The sequence below is a fragment of the Danio rerio genome, chromosome 8, assembly GCF_052040795.2.
Source record: "Danio rerio strain M-AB ecotype USA chromosome 8, GRCz13ab, whole genome shotgun sequence".
Classification (NCBI taxonomy): Eukaryota; Metazoa; Chordata; class Actinopteri; order Cypriniformes; family Danionidae; genus Danio; species Danio rerio.
Window position 1 is genome coordinate 24,361,122 of NC_141028.1, and position 22,552 is coordinate 24,383,673.

The 22,552-nt window shown below is 35.8% G+C and overlaps 1 protein-coding gene across 1 annotated transcript in view; it reads left to right on the plus strand.

Annotated features, from left to right (window-relative positions):
• zgc:153631 overlaps window positions 1-22,552 on the plus strand; it is a 98,944-nt gene that overhangs the window by 35,411 nt on the left and 40,981 nt on the right.

Consider the following 22,552-nt stretch of genomic DNA (forward strand, 5'->3'; position numbering starts at 1 on the left):
ACAATAAAGATGATAAATAATCATCATTTTGAATTCTAACCCAGCTAACATAAGACCAGCGGGCCACTGGCGCCGCCCGCGGTCCACCGTCAATTTGCTCATCGTTATTCCAGCGGCCCACCATCGGCTCCCGCCGCTTTTCCGACGGTGGTCCGCCATCGGACCGCTGGTTTTAAATAAGTGTCTGCTGGCGGCCCGCGGTCGGTCCACATGTCATTTTTAAATATTATATTAGCCTTTACAATTGTATTCAATATAAATATGTCCAATAATGAAATCAAGTACAAAATACTTAATCTTTATAACATTTATTTATAATACTGCATAACGAACATACATTAAACACTTAATGAAATGTTTCAAAAACACATACGTTAACAAATATAACAAAATAAATATAAAATACATATAAAATACATACAAATATAATATAACAACATACATACAACAGTTACATTTTACAGTAGTTTTATAAGTAATGTTAATGGTTTAAATATGAACTAATATGAACAATACCTGTACAGCATAATTTATGTACAGCATTTACTAATGCATTAATAAAATCAGTCATGCTTGTTAACATTAGTTAATACATTGCAAGTTAGCATGAATAAACAATTAACAACTTTTTACCATTTACCAACATTAGCAAAGATGAATAAATACTGTAATAAATGTATTGTTTATTATGTTAGTAAATACATTAACTAATACATACAACCTTATTGTAAAGTGGTAGCCATTCAACAATGAGTTTTCTATAATAAAGACAAACTTTGAGACTTCTCATTATAAAAAAAAACTATTAAAAAAATTTGATTTTTTATATTTTAACATTATTATAATTATTTATTATAATATTATATTAAATTATAACATTCTTATGACATTTAACGTTATTATAAATAACATAAGAATAAATTACATTGCGAATAAATATTAACATATTACAATAAATCTAAACGTGCATTATTATTACAAAATCAAACTGTAAAACATCTGGAGGTTATTAATAACTACACTGGGACAGCACAGTGGCTCAGACTGTTACCTCACAGCAAAAAGGTTGCTGGTATGAGTCCCGGCTGGGTCCGCTGGCATTTCTGTGTGGAGTTTGCATGTTCTCCCTGTTTTGGTGTGGGTTTCCACCACAGTCCAAACACTTGTGCTATAGGTGAATTTGAACATAGTGTAGAAGTGTCTGTGAATACGAGAGTGTATGGGTGTTTCACAGTGCTGGGTTGCAGCTGGAAGGCTGTGTAAAACATATGCCAAAGTAATATCCAGTTCCTTACGCTGTGGCGACCCCTGATATTAAGCTGAAGGAAAATGCAGGTTCTTTTGTCTGCCCCCTCATGATTAGCAGATCCTAATAAAAATGTCTTTGAGGCTCCCTTCCACTGTCTCTCTTGTAGCAGGCTTCTTTCTTATCCTGAAATAACAGAATCATCAGTCATCATTTTTGTCCATCATCAGTAACTAGGTCATTATGGACATTAATGTTTGTATTTTTTATTGTCTTTTTATTGAACATCAAGACTGCATTGATTTGATCGATAACATTAATTTACAGTTTAAAAGTAACACTGAAATATTTTTACCATTTAAAATAATGATTTTTAATTTCAATACATTGTAAATGGTCCTTTTGAGTATTAATAGACTGTCTGCTTAATATCTGTTGATTCTGCTCCTTCAACAGACATTAACTGACCCTAACCCTAACCCTTAATTTACCAAGTACATGTCAACTTACACCAACCCTAACCGCAACCCAAACAGTCTACTTATAATCTAATGAGAATTAGATGGCATGTAGATGCAATGCAGCTTAAATTCAACAAACAGACCATCAAAATAAAATGTGACCATATATTTTATTAATGTGAGGTCAAAGCTGATTTGTTAGCATCATTACTTTAGTGTCAGATGATCCTTCAGAAATCATTCTAATAGGCTAATTTGTTTGATGCAGTTGATATTAATATTAACATTAATAAAAGTAATCATTGGGAACACTTTTAAGTGACACTATAATATTACTTAGCCAGCACATTTTCCCAAACAGCCTCTCATATTTTCCTATTTGCATTCGGAATGTTCTCGGTTTCTATCATAATCCACATTTTTTAAGAGGAGCCAAAAGTCTGCAGAAATGTTTGGTTACCATTTTGTTTGTTTTCCTATTTGTTTCAACTTCCTGTCTCGCATCCTTCAGACCACAGCATTGGAGGCTTTTAAACTTGATGTTTCTGCTAGTAAACCCTGAAGTATCTCCACATGCACAAGCTGATAGATAGATAGATAGATAGATAGATAGATAGATAGATAGATAGATAGATAGACAGACAGACAGACAGACAGACAGACAGACAGACAGATAGACAGACAGACAGATAGACAGACAGATAGATAGACCGATAGATAGACAGACAAAACATCACTTAACTTCTGGTTTATCACACCTTTTATCACCTTGTTCAATTTCTCTAGCCACACCCAGGCCTGATTACTGCCACACCTGTTTAAAATCTAAAAATAACATAAATAAGGACCTGCCGGATAAAGTTAAGTAGACCAAAAGATTCTCAAAAGCTAGACACCACGCAGACATCCAAAGAAATGTAAAAACAATAAGAAAGAAAATAATTGAGATCTACCACTCTGGACAAGGTTATAAAGCCATTTCTAAAGCTTTGGGACTGCAACAAACCACAATGAGAGCCATTGTCTACAAATGGCAAAATCATGGAACAGTGGAGAACCTTCCCAGGAGTGTCTGGCTGACCAAAATGAACCCAAGAGCACAGTGACAACTCATTCGAGATGTCACAAAACCCCCACAACAACATCCAAAGAACCACTGGTCTCACTTTCCTCAGTTAAAGTAAGTGTTCATGACTTCACCATAAGTAAGAGACCAAGCAAAAATGGTTTGCATGGCAGACTGAGCAAAAAGAACATACAGCAAAAAACTGATCTTAGTTTTGCCAGAAAACATATTGATGATCCCCAAGACTTTTGGGAAATTACTCTGTGGACTGACGTGTATTTCCAACTATGCGTGTGACTTGTGTGTTTCCTACTTTGTTAGATTAGATTAAATTGAACTTCATTGTCATTACACATGTACAAGTACATGGCAACGGAATGCAGTTTAGGTCCAACCAGGAGTGCAAGTGCAGGATACAGGTATAAGTTATGAAGTGCAATTATAGCAAAATTATAAGAAGTGTTTACAGATGAATGTGTATTATCAACATTGTATACAGGTTGTATTAGCTATAAACAGAGATTAACACTAGATGAATATATGCACAGTTTGCTATTAATCATCAGAAGTATGCAGGTATATATATATGACCATAATTACAAATGTATGTGTACAGTGGGTATGTACAATGCAAAAATTAATTCGTGCAATTTAGTGTGATTTAATGTGCAAATATTAAATAGTGCAGTGATTATGAGGTGTGTAAATTATGAGGAGAGTGTTGGGGTGTATGAGGGGGGCAAAATATTCAGTGGAGGGCAGAGTTTAAAAGGAGGACAGCTCTGGGGGAACCTGAAGCGCCTGCCGGAAGGCAAGATGGAAAACAGTCTGTGAGCAGGGTAAGAGGAGTCCTTAAGAATACTGCGTGCTCGGCGCAGACAATGTTTCTTTTGGATGTCCTCAATGGCCTAAAGTGGAGCCCCTGTGACGCATTAGGCAGTTTTCACCACCTGCTGCAGTGCCTTGCACTCAGCAACAGGGCAGCTTCCAAACCAGACTGGGATGCTGTTGGTTAAGATGCTCTCTATTGTGTGGCGATAGAAGTTCACCAAGATGGCGGAGGACAGCTGGTTCTTCTTAAGTTGCCTTAAAAAAGAGGCACTGGTGAGCCGCCTTGACCTTGTCCTTTAAGATGTGGGTCCCCAGGAACTTGAAGGATGAGCCAGTCTCAACAGCCACCCTTTTGATGTGTATGGGTTTGTGTAAGCCTGCTCGTTCCTTCCTGAAGTCAGCAATGAGCTCCTTGGTCTTCGTGGTTGTAGCTGACACTAATCGGTCAGCTTGTATTATGTTTTTTGTTTTGTATTTCATTATTTAAATGCGTATTGGTTTTTTATGTTATAAATTTCCTTGATTGCGACTGGGTTGAGTCGGAGGTCACATGATGTTTTGTGATTGATTTAACCCAGGGGTGTCCAAACTCGATCCTGGAGGGCCAGTGTCCTGAAGGTTTTAGCTCCAACTTGCCTCAACAGACCTGCAAAAATGCCTCTAGAAAGACTAGTGAGCGCTTGATTAGCTAGCTCAGGCATGTCTGATTGGGGTTGTAACTAAACTTTGCAAGACAACGGCCCTCCAGGACCGAGTGTGGACACCCTTGATTTTACCTCTGAGAGTTTGTATGGACAGCAAAGTAAGGTATCAACGCAGGCACCTGTTAAATGCTCCTGCTCATACTACAGCTGGTTATCAGGCCAACCCGGTAAACTACACATTGTTGTACATTATTTGTTTAATTTGATTTTATTTTTGATTGTGTTTGTGTAAAACATTCGGTTTGTTTGTTTGTTGGTTTATTTATTTTTTCGCGGTGTTCAATAAATGAAACGCATGGACATCAGTATTTGGAAGTGTGGACTGTTTAAATAACCAGCGGGTAGCTACAGTGGTGTTGAGCAAATTATTGTCTGTGCAGATGCTGTATCTCCTCCCTGTAGGCAGTCTCAACATTGTTTCTCATTAGACAGATCACTGCAGTGTCATCTGCAAATTTGATGATGTGTTGGATCCATTTATGTTGGATCCACGCCTGCAGTTGTGGATAAAAAGGGAGAAAGGAAGGGGTTTAGCACACAGCCCTGTGGTACACCAGTGTTGAGTGTGACAGTGGTGGAGTAGATGTGGCCTGATCTAACAATCTGAGGTCTGTTAGTCAGAAAGTACATAACCCATGTGTGGTGTAAAAGTAAGTTAAGGAAGAGTTGCTGTGATAAATAGAATGATAAATTCAGCTGGGTACCAAAACATTTTGAAACTTGTGTTAGCAGCAGGACAGTGATTTAAAGCACACCAGAATGTCTACTTGTAAATTATCAAGAAAAGAAAAAATCCCAAGACTTTGGAGTGGCCTAGTCAAAGTTCTGACTTGAATCTAATTGAGATATTGTGACATGACATTAAAAAAAGTGGTTCATGCTTAAAAAAAATGCTGTATTCTTGACTTATAAGCACCTATATAATGTGTTTAATAATTATACTTTCATACTTCGTTAATGATTTATTTTTCATTACTAAATTAAGTATCACATTATTTACAAACCATTTGTATTTAAGAGTTGAGGGTTTTTAGGATCATTTAGAATGAGTTAGTAAATTATTAATAAACTATTGAAAGCTACATTTATAAATCTTAATATTCAGGCATACACTAACAGTTAACTAGTATGATAATAAATGCTTTATTAACTCAACTTCATGCAGTTTTGTGACCTAATCTAAAGTTAGGACTATTCATGCTTTATAAATCCCTTATAAATGACAAATAAAGGCTCAAAATCAAGTGAACAATAATCTTCTAAAAAGTAAAATTAATGTAAAGTTTAAAAATTCCTGAATAACAGAAGTGTCAAAATACAACATAAAACTGGATAAAACAATAACAACAATATAATAATTCAACAATATAATAAGATGTACTGCTTAAACTATAAATAATTTTTTTTTAGATAAGCTTGCAAAGAATAATTTGTCATTTGAAGTACAGTTTCATTTGTGTCTCTTGAATTGAATAGGAATGTATAATGTCATTCTTCCTGTTTACAAGTTAACTGAGCCTTTATTATAAATAGTCCTCACTTTAGATTAGGTCACAAAACTAGATGAAGTTGAGTTAATAAAGCATTTATTAATATACATAGTGTAAGGTCCACCCAGTTGGCCCAATGCCGGTGTCCACTGGTGGATGAAGGTTCACTGCATGTTCGGTCTTTCCAGTGCACAATGTTGATTTATATTAAACTTAACTCATATCTGACTCCAATTTTAATATGAGATGGTTTAGAATATTAATATATTTATCCTCGTTTTATCTGACTCCAATTATAAAACATTAAGAAGATTATATCAATATGCAATTTAGATAAATGTTTGAACCTTTTGTCTTCACTAGTAACTATTACATCCGTTCATTCGGGTGCTCATGTTGCTCAGAGAAATCGCCTCGGCCGAAGGCGTCCCTCACGGTCACACTCTGGTCAGTCTTGAATATTAAACAGAGGTAAATTGACTAATACTTTAGATGGCCGCTAACCAGCGCGCTCGTTCTAAAATACTTTAGTTAGTCCCGCTTAGATGTACACCTTTGAGTTAAGACAATCATCATTTCTAATTAGAGGTTAGGGCATTAATATAAATGTACCCGACTACTGGACTCTATAGTAACTTTGGTTTTCACCAAGCCCATGGTTTCCCATATGAACTTAATTTAGAATAATATTACCTTCAAACAAAGGTCGGGTACCCAATCTAGGTTAGTCGTGCAACACCTTGTTGACCTAGACGGAAGTTATCGCCCTTTCCACCTAAGTACACATGAATCAATATCAAGAGTCAGCCGGATCCCTAAAACACAATTAGTGTGCCCAATGCTCCATCTCAACTGGATTTTAGTCCGTCTACTGACCTGACGCAAGACGTGCGGAAACAAGGATACAGCGTAATCTACTTGAATTAATAATTACAGAGTGAGCAAAATATGGTCAAACATTACAATTTATTAGTCAGGTAAATGTATTATGCCAATTCAATCAGTCAATTCATAAACGATCAATACAAAACATCAAATTATCAAAGATAAATCCAAGATGAAAAAGATGCATTCCTGACTTTGGAATATACATAACATGGGGCAGACCCCATGTTATGGGCTGATCTGGTTAGGCAGAATCGCCCTGAGTCCTTCTTAGGCCTTACCTTAAATAATCCAAGAATTCCCTCAAGGAAGGGGGTGTGAATAACAAAGAAGGCATTCACACTTAGTGTTACACCTCTCACAGTGGTTCAAAAGATGCCTGAAGTTATATATTTATTGTTCTGATTATGTCTATTTCTGAGAGAATGAGACCATTGTACCAATCGCACTGAGACATTTCAAATGATATCAAACATGATAGTTAAAGTCAGTTTGGTTAATTTAAAACATTCAAACATTGAAATGACCATATGCGTGAATTGGGGGGATGAAGCTGAGTCTCAGATGCAAATGCAGCAGGAACTGGTTTTTCCCGCATACCCCTTGCTGAGTTGTGAAGTTACCAGTCTCTGTTTTCAGCTCATGTTTTGAATTGTCAAAGATATCAGAATATTTGCAATATTTCAATTCTTACAGATAACCCCCATTTGATCCCGTGGGTCAGATATAAATGTGCCCATGGGGTCACTATGTATCCTTGTTGAGGTCGTTCAGGGGCAATTCAAGACAGTCTCTGCAGCATTATCAGTTGTAAGTCGTGTTCAGCAGGTAGCTAAACAGGTCCAGGCTCGTTTTCACCTCTTTTGATGAGCCTGACCCGAATGCACTGCTCATTCAGTCCATACAGGCCTTCATAGCTTCCACTGTGTCCTTCCCTGACAAAAGTGTCCACGTCGTGTGGGCTTCTCATAGTCTGCTTCTTCTGATGAATCTGGTCACCTCCAGATATGCAGACATCGGCATGTGGGGGTCTACAGTGTGTATACACTGCCTTCTCCCGGACACCTAAATAGCAACTTGATGGCTCAGCGATTGAACAATTATGAACTTGTGTCATTCTGCATTGGAGAAAGTCATGAGGTTAAGCATAAAATATATGATCAAAACATAAAAGTCAGCAAGTGCGAGTTGTACAACTGGTCTCAGGTCTCTTTCAATCTGTTTAAATGGTCCAATCAAAAACAGATAAGTCTTTGTCACCACTGAGATAGGGTATAATGATAGGGAGAATATTAAATATTCTTGGTTTGGATTACTCAAGGTAAAGCCATCAAAAGGTCAGTGCAACTTATTAAAACAGTATAACAGGCAGTATGCATCATAAAACATATCATCATGACAATACATTCAAATAAATGACATTCATTTTCAAAATGAAAAAACGTGAAGATATTTGTCATACATGATAGTAATCACATTATTTAACCATAATTATGAAGGTATATCTATAATAATGTGTGTGTGTGTGTGTGTGTGTGTGTGTGTGTGTGTGTGTGTGTGTGTGTGTGTGTGTGTGTGTGTGTGTGTTTATGTGTTCACTTTAGCACTTATACCTGTTATTGGTGATAGATTGGAAAACCAGGGGCCCTCTGGTTTGTCAACCATCCCCACAACAGTCAGTGTATCTATGGCAAGTTCGCCTCTATTGAAGTTTTATACCATCAATTTGTTGTCAAAGCCATGCAAATGTGTAATTTCTTTTCAGCTGACAGAGGGTGTCAGAGGGTGTTTGTTGTCTCGTCTGTCATCAGATTAATTATTCTGTTCTATGTGTGTGAGGCTAATGTGTTTTGTTTGTAATAAACATGGACAAAAGATCTTAACTAAAGAGATTTGACTCCTGGGTCTTTGAAGACTAAGGTGTTATCTATGTGCCTGGGTTTACCTGTGGCTATGTGTCAGTGTAATGCTCCGAACAATGGTAATCAACTTTTATAATTGTGTTGCAAAATTTTAGTCCTGTTTAACAGGGAGCCAGCATAAGAATGTGAACATGAGGTGTGTTCCGGCTCAAATTGATTCCATATAATATCTTTTACGGAGCATGTTAAGGTGCAATGTTCAAAGCTGGATCCTGTAAAAAATGCATTTTCATGGTTAATTTAATTATCACACTCTATACTCCTGTTTGTAGTTCAAACTGCAGCTATACAGGGGATAGCAGAGTTTTCTACTTTTGGAGATCAAAGAAACAAATATCATGAATTTCAACATAGTTAATTCCATTTTCATCCAGGACATGTGGTTTAACATGTGTATAGTATAAAGCAAATTTAACAATAGAGTCTGTTGCTATTGGTCTTTGCAGTAACCATGGTTTTAGTCCCATTGCTATTAAGCAATTCGGGAAGATTTTAACTATGAGATTTTTTTTGTGTGTCTGTTTAATTTAACATGTAATAATTTACATCTTAGTTGAAGATGTTTTGTGAAATTACATAGCCTCCTAGAATGCTGAATCCATTGATAAGATCAGCTGTGGATAATTGTTATTCTGATGACTGATCAAAGACTTTTTCAGAAGACTCACTGCAGGAGGTGAGGGATTTGCCTCACAGGGGTTCTTGCTTTGAGATGCAAGATGGGAGACTTTTGGCCTCTCAGGTTATGGCCTAACCTTTTGTCGCCCTCATTTGTATTTGTTTGATGTGGACCGGATCTTGAGTGTTCTTTGTTATTCGTCCGCCTAAGGTGAGAACAAAAGCAGAGAAGAACCATAGTTATTTTATAATTTTCATCTTTTTCAAATTCAATCATGTGGAATTAATGTTAATGCATCATTTTGCAATATTAATTCTGGAAGCCACATGATGTTGCTGGTCAGATCTGTGAGTGTGTAACACCTGTTTACACAGTCTGCTGTATTCTGAGCATTATCTCCCAGTTCCACTGGGGACATTTTTCTGAATCAATCAATGATTTTTCATTAATTTCAGTTCACAATCTAATGGGCCGATACCCATAGTTCATCTTTTGCTCTCATTAACAGTCAGTTCTGTTGGCAGAAATCATTTCACCCTTTTGGTGTTCTCTGCTTAACGGTTGTCATTTTATGGTGTGACTCACAGATTCTTAGATCTTTTGACCCATAAAAATTTTGGTAACTCTGAATGTTATCATATCCATCCCCCTCTCATTATGTTTTTTCTGGTGAGCTTAACTCTCTGATCAAATTTTAATTGTAGGTGGTGTTTTTCAGCGAGGATTTTATTGGTTTACAATCAGTTATGCTATAGTAGTTCTGTCAGTGTTTTCATTAAGCATAAAGAAAGCGAACCTCCTCAAAATGAATGTTTCATCTTTGATCTTTAGTGCCATGATTGGCGATTATAATATAATGTACATTATTGTTTATTCCTAATGTAATTATATTATATTAAAAATAGTATGTATTAAATATAATTATATCTGGTCTCTGGAGAGTGTTTTAGAACACAGTGCATTGTTTTATGCAATTACAGCAAACACATTCTGAGCATCTTATTATCACTGAGGTGAGACTTCTTTGCTCTCTGTCAGGCCATTTGAATATGAAAAGGTTTGAGCAATCAGGAGGTCTAAGGGCTTATTTAAAGCTAAAATCTTTTATATTTAGTCTGTTTCGAGATTAAATTAAAGTATAGTGGATATTTTAATTGATCAGCATCATATTTGAATTTATCCCCATTAAATTTAAATGGCAAATTTCTGATTTGTAAAAGCAGAGTTTTCATTAGAGCTTATTTGTCTTTTTTGCAATCAAATCATTCTGTTCTGCTCACCTTTATTTTTCACATGCAAATGCCTTTAAACAGACTGTTGTTATTAATCCAATTTAAAAGTTTACAATTGTTTTTAAATCTTAAACCATTTCTTCCTGTTTTCCTTTTTTCCATTTTTCTCTTTTTTATAAAACAGTAGATTTAAAAACAATGGATATTTTTGATTCAAACTTTTAGGATCTAATTTGTGACTCTCCACTGAGTTCCAGAATATAATTTGGATGATGTTATTCCAATTTAAGCTTCAACTCTTGCTGCCTAGCAGACAAAGAGATATTTCAGAGCAAGGGATGGCGTTTTTCTATACTGCTGTTATCATGTCCCTGATAATCAAAGTGGTTTTGTCTAATTCTCAACCCCACCGGATAACGCATTCCAATCTAACATTTTTGAGCATTTCCGACTCATTCTATCAATGTGTTTATATAGGGTGCGTCCAGCTTTCCCTCAACATTTCTAATAGGCAAAGAAGAATTGACTTACCACAGCAGCTGAAGATAGAATAGAAGATCCAAACCTCTTGGTTGATATAAATCCATTTTGTGCTGGAAAGACGTAACTCGCCTGAGTTGGGAGATCACGGAGATGGGTCACCATTTTGTAAGGTCCACCCAGTTGGCCCAATGCCGGTGTCCACTGGTGGATGAAGGTTCACTGCATGTTCGGTCTTTCCAGTGCACAATGTTGATTTATATTAAACTTAACTCATATCTGACTCCAATTTTAATATGAGATGGTTTAGAATATTAATATATTTATCCTCGTTTTATCTGACTCCAATTATAAAACATTAAGAAGATTATATCAATATGCAATTTAGATAAATGTTTGAACCTTTTGTCTTCACTAGTAACTATTACATCCGTTCATTCGGGTGCTCATGTCGCTCAGAGAAATCGCCTCGGCCGAAGGCGTCCCTCACGGTCACACTCTGGTCAGTCTTGAATATTAAACAGAGGTAAATTGACTAATACTTTAGATGGCCGCTAACCAGCGCGCTCGTTCTAAAATACTTTAGTTAGTCCCGCTTAGATGTACACCTTTGAGTTAAGACAATCATCATTTCTAATTAGAGGTTAGGGCATTAATATAAATGTACCCGACTACTGGACTCTATAGTAACTTTGGTTTTCACCAAGCCCATGGTTTCCCATATGAACTTAATTTAGAATAATATTACCTTCAAACAAAGGTCGGGTACCCAATCTAGGTTAGTCGTGCAACACCTTGTTGACCTAGACGGAAGTTATCGCCCTTTCCACCTAAGTACACATGAATCAATATCAAGAGTCAGCCGGATCCCTAAAACACAATTAGTGTGCCCAATGCTCCATCTCAACTGGATTTTAGTCCGTCTACTGACCTGACGCAAGACGTGCGGAAACAAGGATACAGCGTAATCTACTTGAATTAATAATTACAGAGTGAGCAAAATATGGTCAAACATTACAATTTATTAGTCAGGTAAATGTATTATGCCAATTCAATCAGTCAATTCATAAACGATCAATACAAAACATCAAATTATCAAAGATAAATCCAAGATGAAAAAGATGCATTCCTGACTTTGGAATATACATAACATGGGGCAGACCCCATGTTATGGGCTGATCTGGTTAGGCAGAATCGCCCTGAGTCCTTCTTAGGCCTTACCTTAAATAATCCAAGAATTCCCTCAAGGAAGGGGGTGTGAATAACAAAGAAGGCATTCACACTTAGTGTTACACCTCTCACAGTGGTTCAAAAGATGCCTGAAGTTATATATTTATTGTTCTGATTATGTCTATTTCTGAGAGAATGAGACCATTGTACCAATCGCACTGAGACATTTCAAATGATATCAAACATGATAGTTAAAGTCAGTTTGGTTAATTTAAAACATTCAAACATTGAAATGACCATATGCGTGAATTGGGGGGATGAAGCTGAGTCTCAGATGCAAATGCAGCAGGAACTGGTTTTTCCCGCATACCCCTTGCTGAGTTGTGAAGTTACCAGTCTCTGTTTTCAGCTCATGTTTTGAATTGTCAAAGATATCAGAATATTTGCAATATTTCAATTCTTACAATAGTAACCATTAATATATGCCTGAATAATAAGACATATAAACGTTGATTTCAATAGTTTATTAATCATTTACTAACTCATTCTGAAAGATCCTAAAAACCCCCAACTACTCTTAAATACAGCTGTAGTTTGTAAATAATGTGATACTTAATTTAGTAATGAAAAATAAATCATTAAGTATGAAAATACAATTATTAAGCACATTATAAATATGTTTGTAAGTCAATAATACGGCATTTGTAGCTGCAGTTATAAACTGCTTTCTAACGCGTATTAATGCAGAGTTAATGCCTAACACATAATGAATTTACTATTTGCTAATGCTTAATAAATTATTTATAGTGTGTAGTTATTTTAAAGTGTTACCAAAACCACTAATTTGGTCAAATTACAACAGTTCTGCACAGATGACTGGGCCAAAATTCATTCACAGCTCTGTAACAGAATAATTTCAAGCTATCGAAAACACTTTAATGCAGTTTTTGCTGCTAAGGTAGGCCCACCTAATATTTAGGTTTAAGGGTTATCTTTGTCTGATATTTACATTTAATTAATGAACTGAAACATTAAAGTCTGACAAACAGTAGGTAGGTTGGTAGGTAGGTAGGTAGGTAGGTAGGTAGGTAGGTAGGTAGGTAGGTAGGTAGGTAGATAGATAGATAGATAGATAGATAGATAGATAGATAGATAGATAGATAGATAGATAGATAGATAGATAGATAGATAGATAGATAGATAGATAGATAGATAGATAGATAGATAGATAGATAGATAGATAGATAGATAGATTTAAACAAGTAACAAGCAGTTTAAACAATGGCCTGGGGCGCTGACATGGCCTCATCAAAATAATCTCAGCAGACAGCGGAGCCATTACATTATTAGATGCAGATGGATGTCAACACACCACACATCACAAAAAATAGTGGTGACAAGTTAAAATGAGCCATGAGGAATTACCATTTAATCAAAAACTGAGACTGACAATAAAAAACGATTCAAGAAAACACAAATAATACTCTGCATTCTGGATCTCTGACTCTCTGGGAGGCCTTTATAACATTCCTATTCAGTATTTATGACCTATACAAAACATTTGTGAGCACTTTACTTTCACACAGTCCATCTGGTTACACACACAAGGACAAAGAGGTGCTACGTGAGGTCCCTCACATAGCTGAGCTGATGTGCTAATTATTTGAGAACATTGCTCTTCTGTTCGAGACCAGAGGTGCATGGAGATGCCAAGTGCCTGCATTCTCATGTCTGAGTAAGCAGCAGTGAAGAAACCTCCTGTGAATAGACCAGCCTTTATCCGTCACTGAACACTGACTGCCTACCAGACAGCATTTAAGGCAACATAAGCATGTTCCAGAATAGGCTGCAAAATGGTGCCTCATAAGCATATTTATGGAGACAATCCCAGAATGCACTTTGCAAGCTCAGCAAAAACATTATACATTAAAAACCTGATCATTAGAAGGATTATTTGTTAAAGATGGCACAGTCAAGGGGAAAGCTATATGTATATACTGTACAAATGCTGGTTCACATTGTGCTGTCTTTTGTTTATATAAAAATTTATTAAATGTTCACCCAAAAATGACAATTGTGTCATCAATCACTCTTATTATTCTTATATTTAAAACTGCTTTTGCTTTCTTTCTTCTGTTGGATACCAAAAACAATATTTTTAAATACTATTTTCATTAAAATATCTAAAAATAAAAGAAACTCTTAAAGGGTTGGAACTACTTAAGATTTTTGGGATTAATTACTGCATGCCTGTAAACATTAGGACTATTATGCAGTCTGAGTACTGCATTTTGGCAACTTCCTGCACATTTCAGTCATCTAAAATCCCATAGCACATAGTGTCACCACCACTGACTTTAACTACACTGTAACAATAAAGATGATAAATAATCATCATTTTGAATTCTAACCCAGCTAACATAAGACCAGCGGGCCACTGGCGCCGCCCGCGGTCCACCGTCAATTTGCTCATCGTTATTCCAGCGGCCCACCATCGGCTCCCGCCGCTTTTCCGACGGTGGTCCGCCATCGGACCGCTGGTTTTAAATAAGTGTCTGCTGGCGGCCCGCGGTCGGTCCACATGTCATTTTTAAATATTATATTAGCCTTTACAATTGTATTCAATATAAATATGTCCAATAATGAAATCAAGTACAAAATACTTAATCTTTATAACATTTATTTATAATACTGCATAACGAACATACATTAAACACTTAATGAAATGTTTCAAAAACACATACGTTAACAAATATAACAAAATAAATATAAAATACATATAAAATACATACAAATATAATATAACAACATACATACAACAGTTACATTTTACAGTAGTTTTATAAGTAATGTTAATGGTTTAAATATGAACTAATATGAACAATACCTGTACAGCATAATTTATGTACAGCATTTACTAATGCATTAATAAAATCAGTCATGCTTGTTAACATTAGTTAATACATTGCAAGTTAGCATGAATAAACAATTAACAACTTTTTACCATTTACCAACATTAGCAAAGATGAATAAATACTGTAATAAATGTATTGTTTATTATGTTAGTAAATACATTAACTAATACATACAACCTTATTGTAAAGTGGTAGCCATTCAACAATGAGTTTTCTATAATAAAGACAAACTTTGAGACTTCTCATTATAAAAAAAAACTATTAAAAAAATTTGATTTTTTATATTTTAACATTATTATAATTATTTATTATAATATTATATTAAATTATAACATTCTTATGACATTTAACGTTATTATAAATAACATAAGAATAAATTACATTGCGAATAAATATTAACATATTACAATAAATCTAAACGTGCATTATTATTACAAAATCAAACTGTAAAACATCTGGAGGTTATTAATAACTACACTGGGACAGCACAGTGGCTCAGACTGTTACCTCACAGCAAAAAGGTTGCTGGTATGAGTCCCGGCTGGGTCCGCTGGCATTTCTGTGTGGAGTTTGCATGTTCTCCCTGTTTTGGTGTGGGTTTCCACCACAGTCCAAACACTTGTGCTATAGGTGAATTTGAACATAGTGTAGAAGTGTCTGTGAATACGAGAGTGTATGGGTGTTTCACAGTGCTGGGTTGCAGCTGGAAGGCTGTGTAAAACATATGCCAAAGTAATATCCAGTTCCTTACGCTGTGGCGACCCCTGATATTAAGCTGAAGGAAAATGCAGGTTCTTTTGTCTGCCCCCTCATGATTAGCAGATCCTAATAAAAATGTCTTTGAGGCTCCCTTCCACTGTCTCTCTTGTAGCAGGCTTCTTTCTTATCCTGAAATAACAGAATCATCAGTCATCATTTTTGTCCATCATCAGTAACTAGGTCATTATGGACATTAATGTTTGTATTTTTTATTGTCTTTTTATTGAACATCAAGACTGCATTGATTTGATCGATAACATTAATTTACAGTTTAAAAGTAACACTGAAATATTTTTACCATTTAAAATAATGATTTTTAATTTCAATACATTGTAAATGGTCCTTTTGAGTATTAATAGACTGTCTGCTTAATATCTGTTGATTCTGCTCCTTCAACAGACATTAACTGACCCTAACCCTAACCCTTAATTTACCAAGTACATGTCAACTTACACCAACCCTAACCGCAACCCAAACAGTCTACTTATAATCTAATGAGAATTAGATGGCATGTAGATGCAATGCAGCTTAAATTCAACAAACAGACCATCAAAATAAAATGTGACCATATATTTTATTAATGTGAGGTCAAAGCTGATTTGTTAGCATCATTACTTTAGTGTCAGATGATCCTTCAGAAATCATTCTAATAGGCTAATTTGTTTGATGCAGTTGATATTAATATTAACATTAATAAAAGTAATCATTGGGAACACTTTTAAGTGACACTATAATATTACTTAGCCAGCACATTTTCCCAAACAGCCTCTCATATTTTCCTATTTGCATTCGGAATGTTCTCGGTTTCTATCATAATCCACATTTTTTAAGAGGAGCCAAAAGTCTGCAGAAATGTTTGGTTACCATTTTGTTTGTTTTCCTATTTGTTTCAACTTCCTGTCTCGCATCCTTCAGACCACAGCATTGGAGGCTTTTAAACTTGATGTTTCTGCTAGTAAACCCTGAAGTATCTCCACATGCACAAGCTGATAGATAGATAGATAGATAGATAGATAGATAGATAGATAGATAGATAGATAGATAGATAGACAGACAGACAGACAGACAGACAGACAGACAGACAGATAGACAGACAGACAGATAGACAGACAGATAGATAGACCGATAGATAGACAGACAAAACATCACTTAACTTCTGGTTTATCACACCTTTTATCACCTTGTTCAATTTCTCTAGCCACACCCAGGCCTGATTACTGCCACACCTGTTTAAAATCTAAAAATAACATAAATAAGGACCTGCCGGATAAAGTTAAGTAGACCAAAAGATTCTCAAAAGCTAGACACCACGCAGACATCCAAAGAAATGTAAAAACAATAAGAAAGAAAATAATTGAGATCTACCACTCTGGACAAGGTTATAAAGCCATTTCTAAAGCTTTGGGACTGCAACAAACCACAATGAGAGCCATTGTCTACAAATGGCAAAATCATGGAACAGTGGAGAACCTTCCCAGGAGTGTCTGGCTGACCAAAATGAACCCAAGAGCACAGTGACAACTCATTCGAGATGTCACAAAACCCCCACAACAACATCCAAAGAACCACTGGTCTCACTTTCCTCAGTTAAAGTAAGTGTTCATGACTTCACCATAAGTAAGAGACCAAGCAAAAATGGTTTGCATGGCAGACTGAGCAAAAAGAACATACAGCAAAAAACTGATCTTAGTTTTGCCAGAAAACATATTGATGATCCCCAAGACTTTTGGGAAATTACTCTGTGGACTGACGTGTATTTCCAACTATGCGTGTGACTTGTGTGTTTCCTACTTTGTTAGATTAGATTAAATTGAACTTCATTGTCATTACACATGTACAAGTACATGGCAACGGAATGCAGTTTAGGTCCAACCAGGAGTGCAAGTGCAGGATACAGGTATAAGTTATGAAGTGCAATTATAGCAAAATTATAAGAAGTGTTTACAGATGAATGTGTATTATCAACATTGTATACAGGTTGTATTAGCTATAAACAGAGATTAACACTAGATGAATATATGCACAGTTTGCTATTAATCATCAGAAGTATGCAGGTATATATATGACCATAATTACAAATGTATGTGTACAGTGGGTATGTACAATGCAAAAATTAATTTGTGCAATTTAGTGTGATTTAATGTGCAAATATTAAATAGTGCAGTGATTATGAGGTGTGTAAATTATGAGGAGAGTGTTGGGGTGTATGAGGGGGGCAAAATATTCAGTGGAGGGCAGAGTTTAAAAGGAGGACAGCTCTGGGGGAACCTGAAGCGCCTGCCGGAAGGCAAGATGGAAAACAGTCTGTGAGCAGGGTAAGAGGAGTCCTTAAGAATACTGCGTGCTCGGCGCAGACAATGTTTCTTTTGGATGTCCTCAATGGCCTAAAGTGGAGCCCCTGTGACGCATTAGGCAGTTTTCACCACCTGCTGCAGTGCCTTGCACTCAGCAACAGTGCAGCTTCCAAACCAGACTGGGATGCTGTTGGTTAAGATGCTCTCTATTGTGTGGCGATAGAAGTTCACCAAGATGGCGGAGGACAGCTGGTTCTTCTTAAGTTGCCTTAAAAAAGAGGCACTGGTGAGCCGCCTTGACCTTGTCCTTTGAGATGTGGGTCCCCAGGAACTTGAAGGATGAGCCAGTCTCAACAGCCACCCTTTTGATGTGTATGGGTTTGTGTAAGCCTGCTCGTTCCTTCCTGAAGTCAGCAATGAGCTCCTTGGTCTTCGTGGTTGTAGCTGACGCTGATCGGTCAGCTTGTATTATGTTTTTTGTTTTGTATTTCATTATTTAAATGTGTATTGGTTTTTTATGTTATAAATTTCCTTGATTGCGACTGGGTTGAGTCGGAGGTCACATGATGTTTTGTGATTGATTTAACCCAGGGGTGTCCAAACTCGATCCTGGAGGGCCAGTGTCCTGAAGGTTTTAGCTCCAACTTGCCTCAACAGACCTGCAAGAATGCCTCTAGAAAGACTAGTGAGCGCTTGATTAGCTAGCTCAGGCATGTCTGATTGGGGTTGTAACTAAACTTTGCAAGACAACGGCCCTCCAGGACCGAGTGTGGACACCCTTGATTTTACCTCTGAGAGTTTGTATGGACAGCAAAGTAAGGTATCAACGCAGGCACCTGTTAAATGCTCCTGCTCATACTACAGCTGGTTATCAGGCCAACCCGGTAAACTACACATTGTTGTACATCATTTGTTTAATTTGATTTTATTTTTGATTGTGTTTGTGTAAAACATTCGGTTTGTTTGTTTGTTGGTTTATTTATTTTTTCGCGGTGTTCAATAAATGAAACGCATGGACATCAGTATTTGGAAGTGTGGACTGTTTAAATAACCAGCGGGTAGCTACAGTGGTGTTGAGCAAATTATTGTCTGTGCAGATGCTGTATCTCCTCCCTGTAGGCAGTCTCAACATTGTTTCTCATTAGACAGATCACTGCAGTGTCATCTGCAAATTTGATGATGTGTTGGATCCATTTATGTTGGATCCACGCCTGCAGTTGTGGATAAAAAGGGAGAAAGGAAGGGGTTTAGCACACAGCCCTGTGGTACACCAGTGTTGAGTGTGACAGTGGTGGAGTAGATGTGGCCTGATCTAACAATCTGAGGTCTGTTAGTCAGAAAGTACATAACCCATGTGTGGTGTAAAAGTAAGTTAAGGAAGAGTTGCTGTGATAAATAGAATGATAAATTCAGCTGGGTACCAAAACATTTTGAAACTTGTGTTAGCAGCAGGACAGTGATTTAAAGCACACCAGAATGTCTACTTGTAAATTATCAAGAAAAGAAAAAATCCCAAGACTTTGGAGTGGCCTAGTCAAAGTTCTGACTTGAATCTAATTGAGATACTGTGACATGACATTAAAAAAGTGGTTCATGCTTAAAAAAAATGCTGTATTCTTGACTTATAAGCACCTATATAATGTGTTTAATAATTATACTTTCATACTTCGTTAATGATTTATTTTTCATTACTAAATTAAGTATCACATTATTTACAAACCATTTGTATTTAAGAGTTGAGGGTTTTTAGGATCATTTAGAATGAGTTAGTAAATTATTAATAAACTATTGAAAGCTACATTTATAAATCTTAATATTCAGGCATACACTAACAGTTAACTAGTATGATAATAAATGCTTTATTAACTCAACTTCATGCAGTTTTGTGACCTAATCTAAAGTTAGGACTATTCATGCTTTATAAATCCCTTATAAATGACAAATAAAGGCTCAAAATCAAGTGAACAATAATCTTCTAAAAAGTAAAATTAATGTAAAGTTTAAAAATTCCTGAATAACAGAAGTGTCAAAATACAACATAAAACTGGATAAAACAATAACAACAATATAATAATTCAACAATATAATAAGATGTACTGCTTAAACTCTAAATAATTTTTTTTTAGATAAGCTTGCAAAGAATAATTTGTCATTTGAAGTACAGTTTCATTTGTGTCTCTTGAATTGAATAGGAATGTATAATGTCATTCTTCCTGTTTACAAGTTAACTGAGCCTTTATTATAAATAGTCCTCACTTTAGATTAGGTCACAAAACTAGATGAAGTTGAGTTAATAAAGCATTTATTAATATACATAGTAACCATTAATATATGCCTGAATAATAAGACATATAAACGTTGATTTCAATAGTTTATTAATCATTTACTAACTCATTCTGAAAGATCCTAAAAACCCCCAACTACTCTTAAATACAGCTATAGTTTGTAAATAATGTGATACTTAATTTAGTAATGAAAAATAAATCATTAAGTATGAAAATACAATTATTAAGCACATTATAAATATGTTTGTAAGTCAATAATACGGCATTTGTAGCTGCAGTTATAAACTGCTTTCTAACGCGTATTAATGCAGAGTTAATGCCTAACACATAATGAATTTACTATTTGCTAATGCTTAATAAATTATTTATAGTGTGTAGTTATTTTAAAGTGTTACCAAAACCACTAATTTGGTCAAATTACAACAGTTCTGCACAGATGACTGGGCCAAAATTCATTCACAGCTCTGTAACAGAATAATTTCAAGCTATCGAAAACACTTTAATGCAGTTTTTGCTGCTAAGGTAGGCCCACCTAATATTTAGGTTTAAGGGTTATCTTTGTCTGATATTTACATTTAATTAATGAGCTAAAACATTAAAGTCTGACAAACAGTAGGTAGGTTGGTAGGTAGGTAGGTAGGTAGGTAGGTAGGTAGGTAGGTAGGTAGGTAGATAGATAGATAGATAGATAGATAGATAGATAGATAGATAGATAGATAGATAGATAGATAGATAGATAGATAGATAGATAGATAGATAGATAGATAGATAGATAGATAGATAGATAGATAGATAGATAGATAGATAGATAGATAGATAGATAGATAGATTTAAACAAGTAACAAGCAGTTTAAACAATGGCCTGGGGCGCTGACATGGCCTCATCAAAATAATCTCAGCAGACAGCGGAGCCATTACATTATTAGATGCAGATGGATGTCAACACACCACACATCACAAAAAATAGTGGTGACAAGTTAAAATGAGCCATGAGGAATTACCATTTAATCAAAAACTGAGACTGACAATAAAAAACGATTCAAGAAAACACAAATAATACTCTGCATTCTGGATCTCTAACAGGCAAAAGCATCACAATCAGGAGTGTTCCAAAACCTTTATGATTTACTTTCAACCTAATCAATGAAGCAAACAAACAAAATGATACTGATTTTAATTTCCCTCTCTGTTTCTCACTTTAGGCAGCCTGCCACTAAAACATCAATTTCAGTAACTCAACCAGTTGACACACTATACCTTTAAGCATCGATCTTGTTTACAAAAGTTCCTGGTGGTGGCATTAGGGAGGCCTTTATAACATTCCTATTCAGTATTTATGACCTATACAAAACATTTGTGAGCACTTTACTTTCACACAGTCCATCTGGTTACACACACAAGGACAAAGAGGTGCTACGTGAGGTCCCTCACATAGCTGAGCTGATGTGCCAAGTATTTGACAACCTTGCTCTTCTGTTCGAGACCAGAGGTGCATGGAGATGCCAAGTGCCTGCATTCTCATGTCTGAGTAAGCAGCAGTGAAGAAACCTCCTGTGAATAGACCAGCCTTTATCCGTCACTGAACACTGACTGCCTACCAGACAGCATTTAAGGCAACATAAGCATGTTCCAGAATAGGCTGCAAAATGGTGCCTCATAAGCATATTTATGGAGACAATCCCAGAATGCACTTTGCAAGCTCAGCAAAAACATTATACATTAAAAACCTGATCATTAGAAGGATTATTTGTTAAAGATGGCACAGTCAAGGGGAAAGCTATATGTATATACTGTACAAATGCTGGTTCACATTGTGCTGTCTTTTGTTTATATAAAAATTTATTAAATGTTCACCCAAAAATGACAATTGTGTCATCAATCACTCTTATTATTCTTATATTTAAAACTGCTTTTGCTTTCTTTCTTCTGTTGGATACCAAAAACAATATTTTTAAATACTATTTTCATTAAAATATCTAAAAATAAAAGAAACTCTTAAAGGGTTGGAACTACTTAAGATTTTTGGGATTAATTACTGCATGCCTGTAAACATTAGGACTATTATGCAGTCTGAGTACTGCATTTTGGCAACTTCCTGCACATTTCAGTCATCTAAAATCCCATAGCACATAGTGTCACCACCACTGACTTTAACTACACTGTAACAATAAAGATGATAAATAATCATCATTT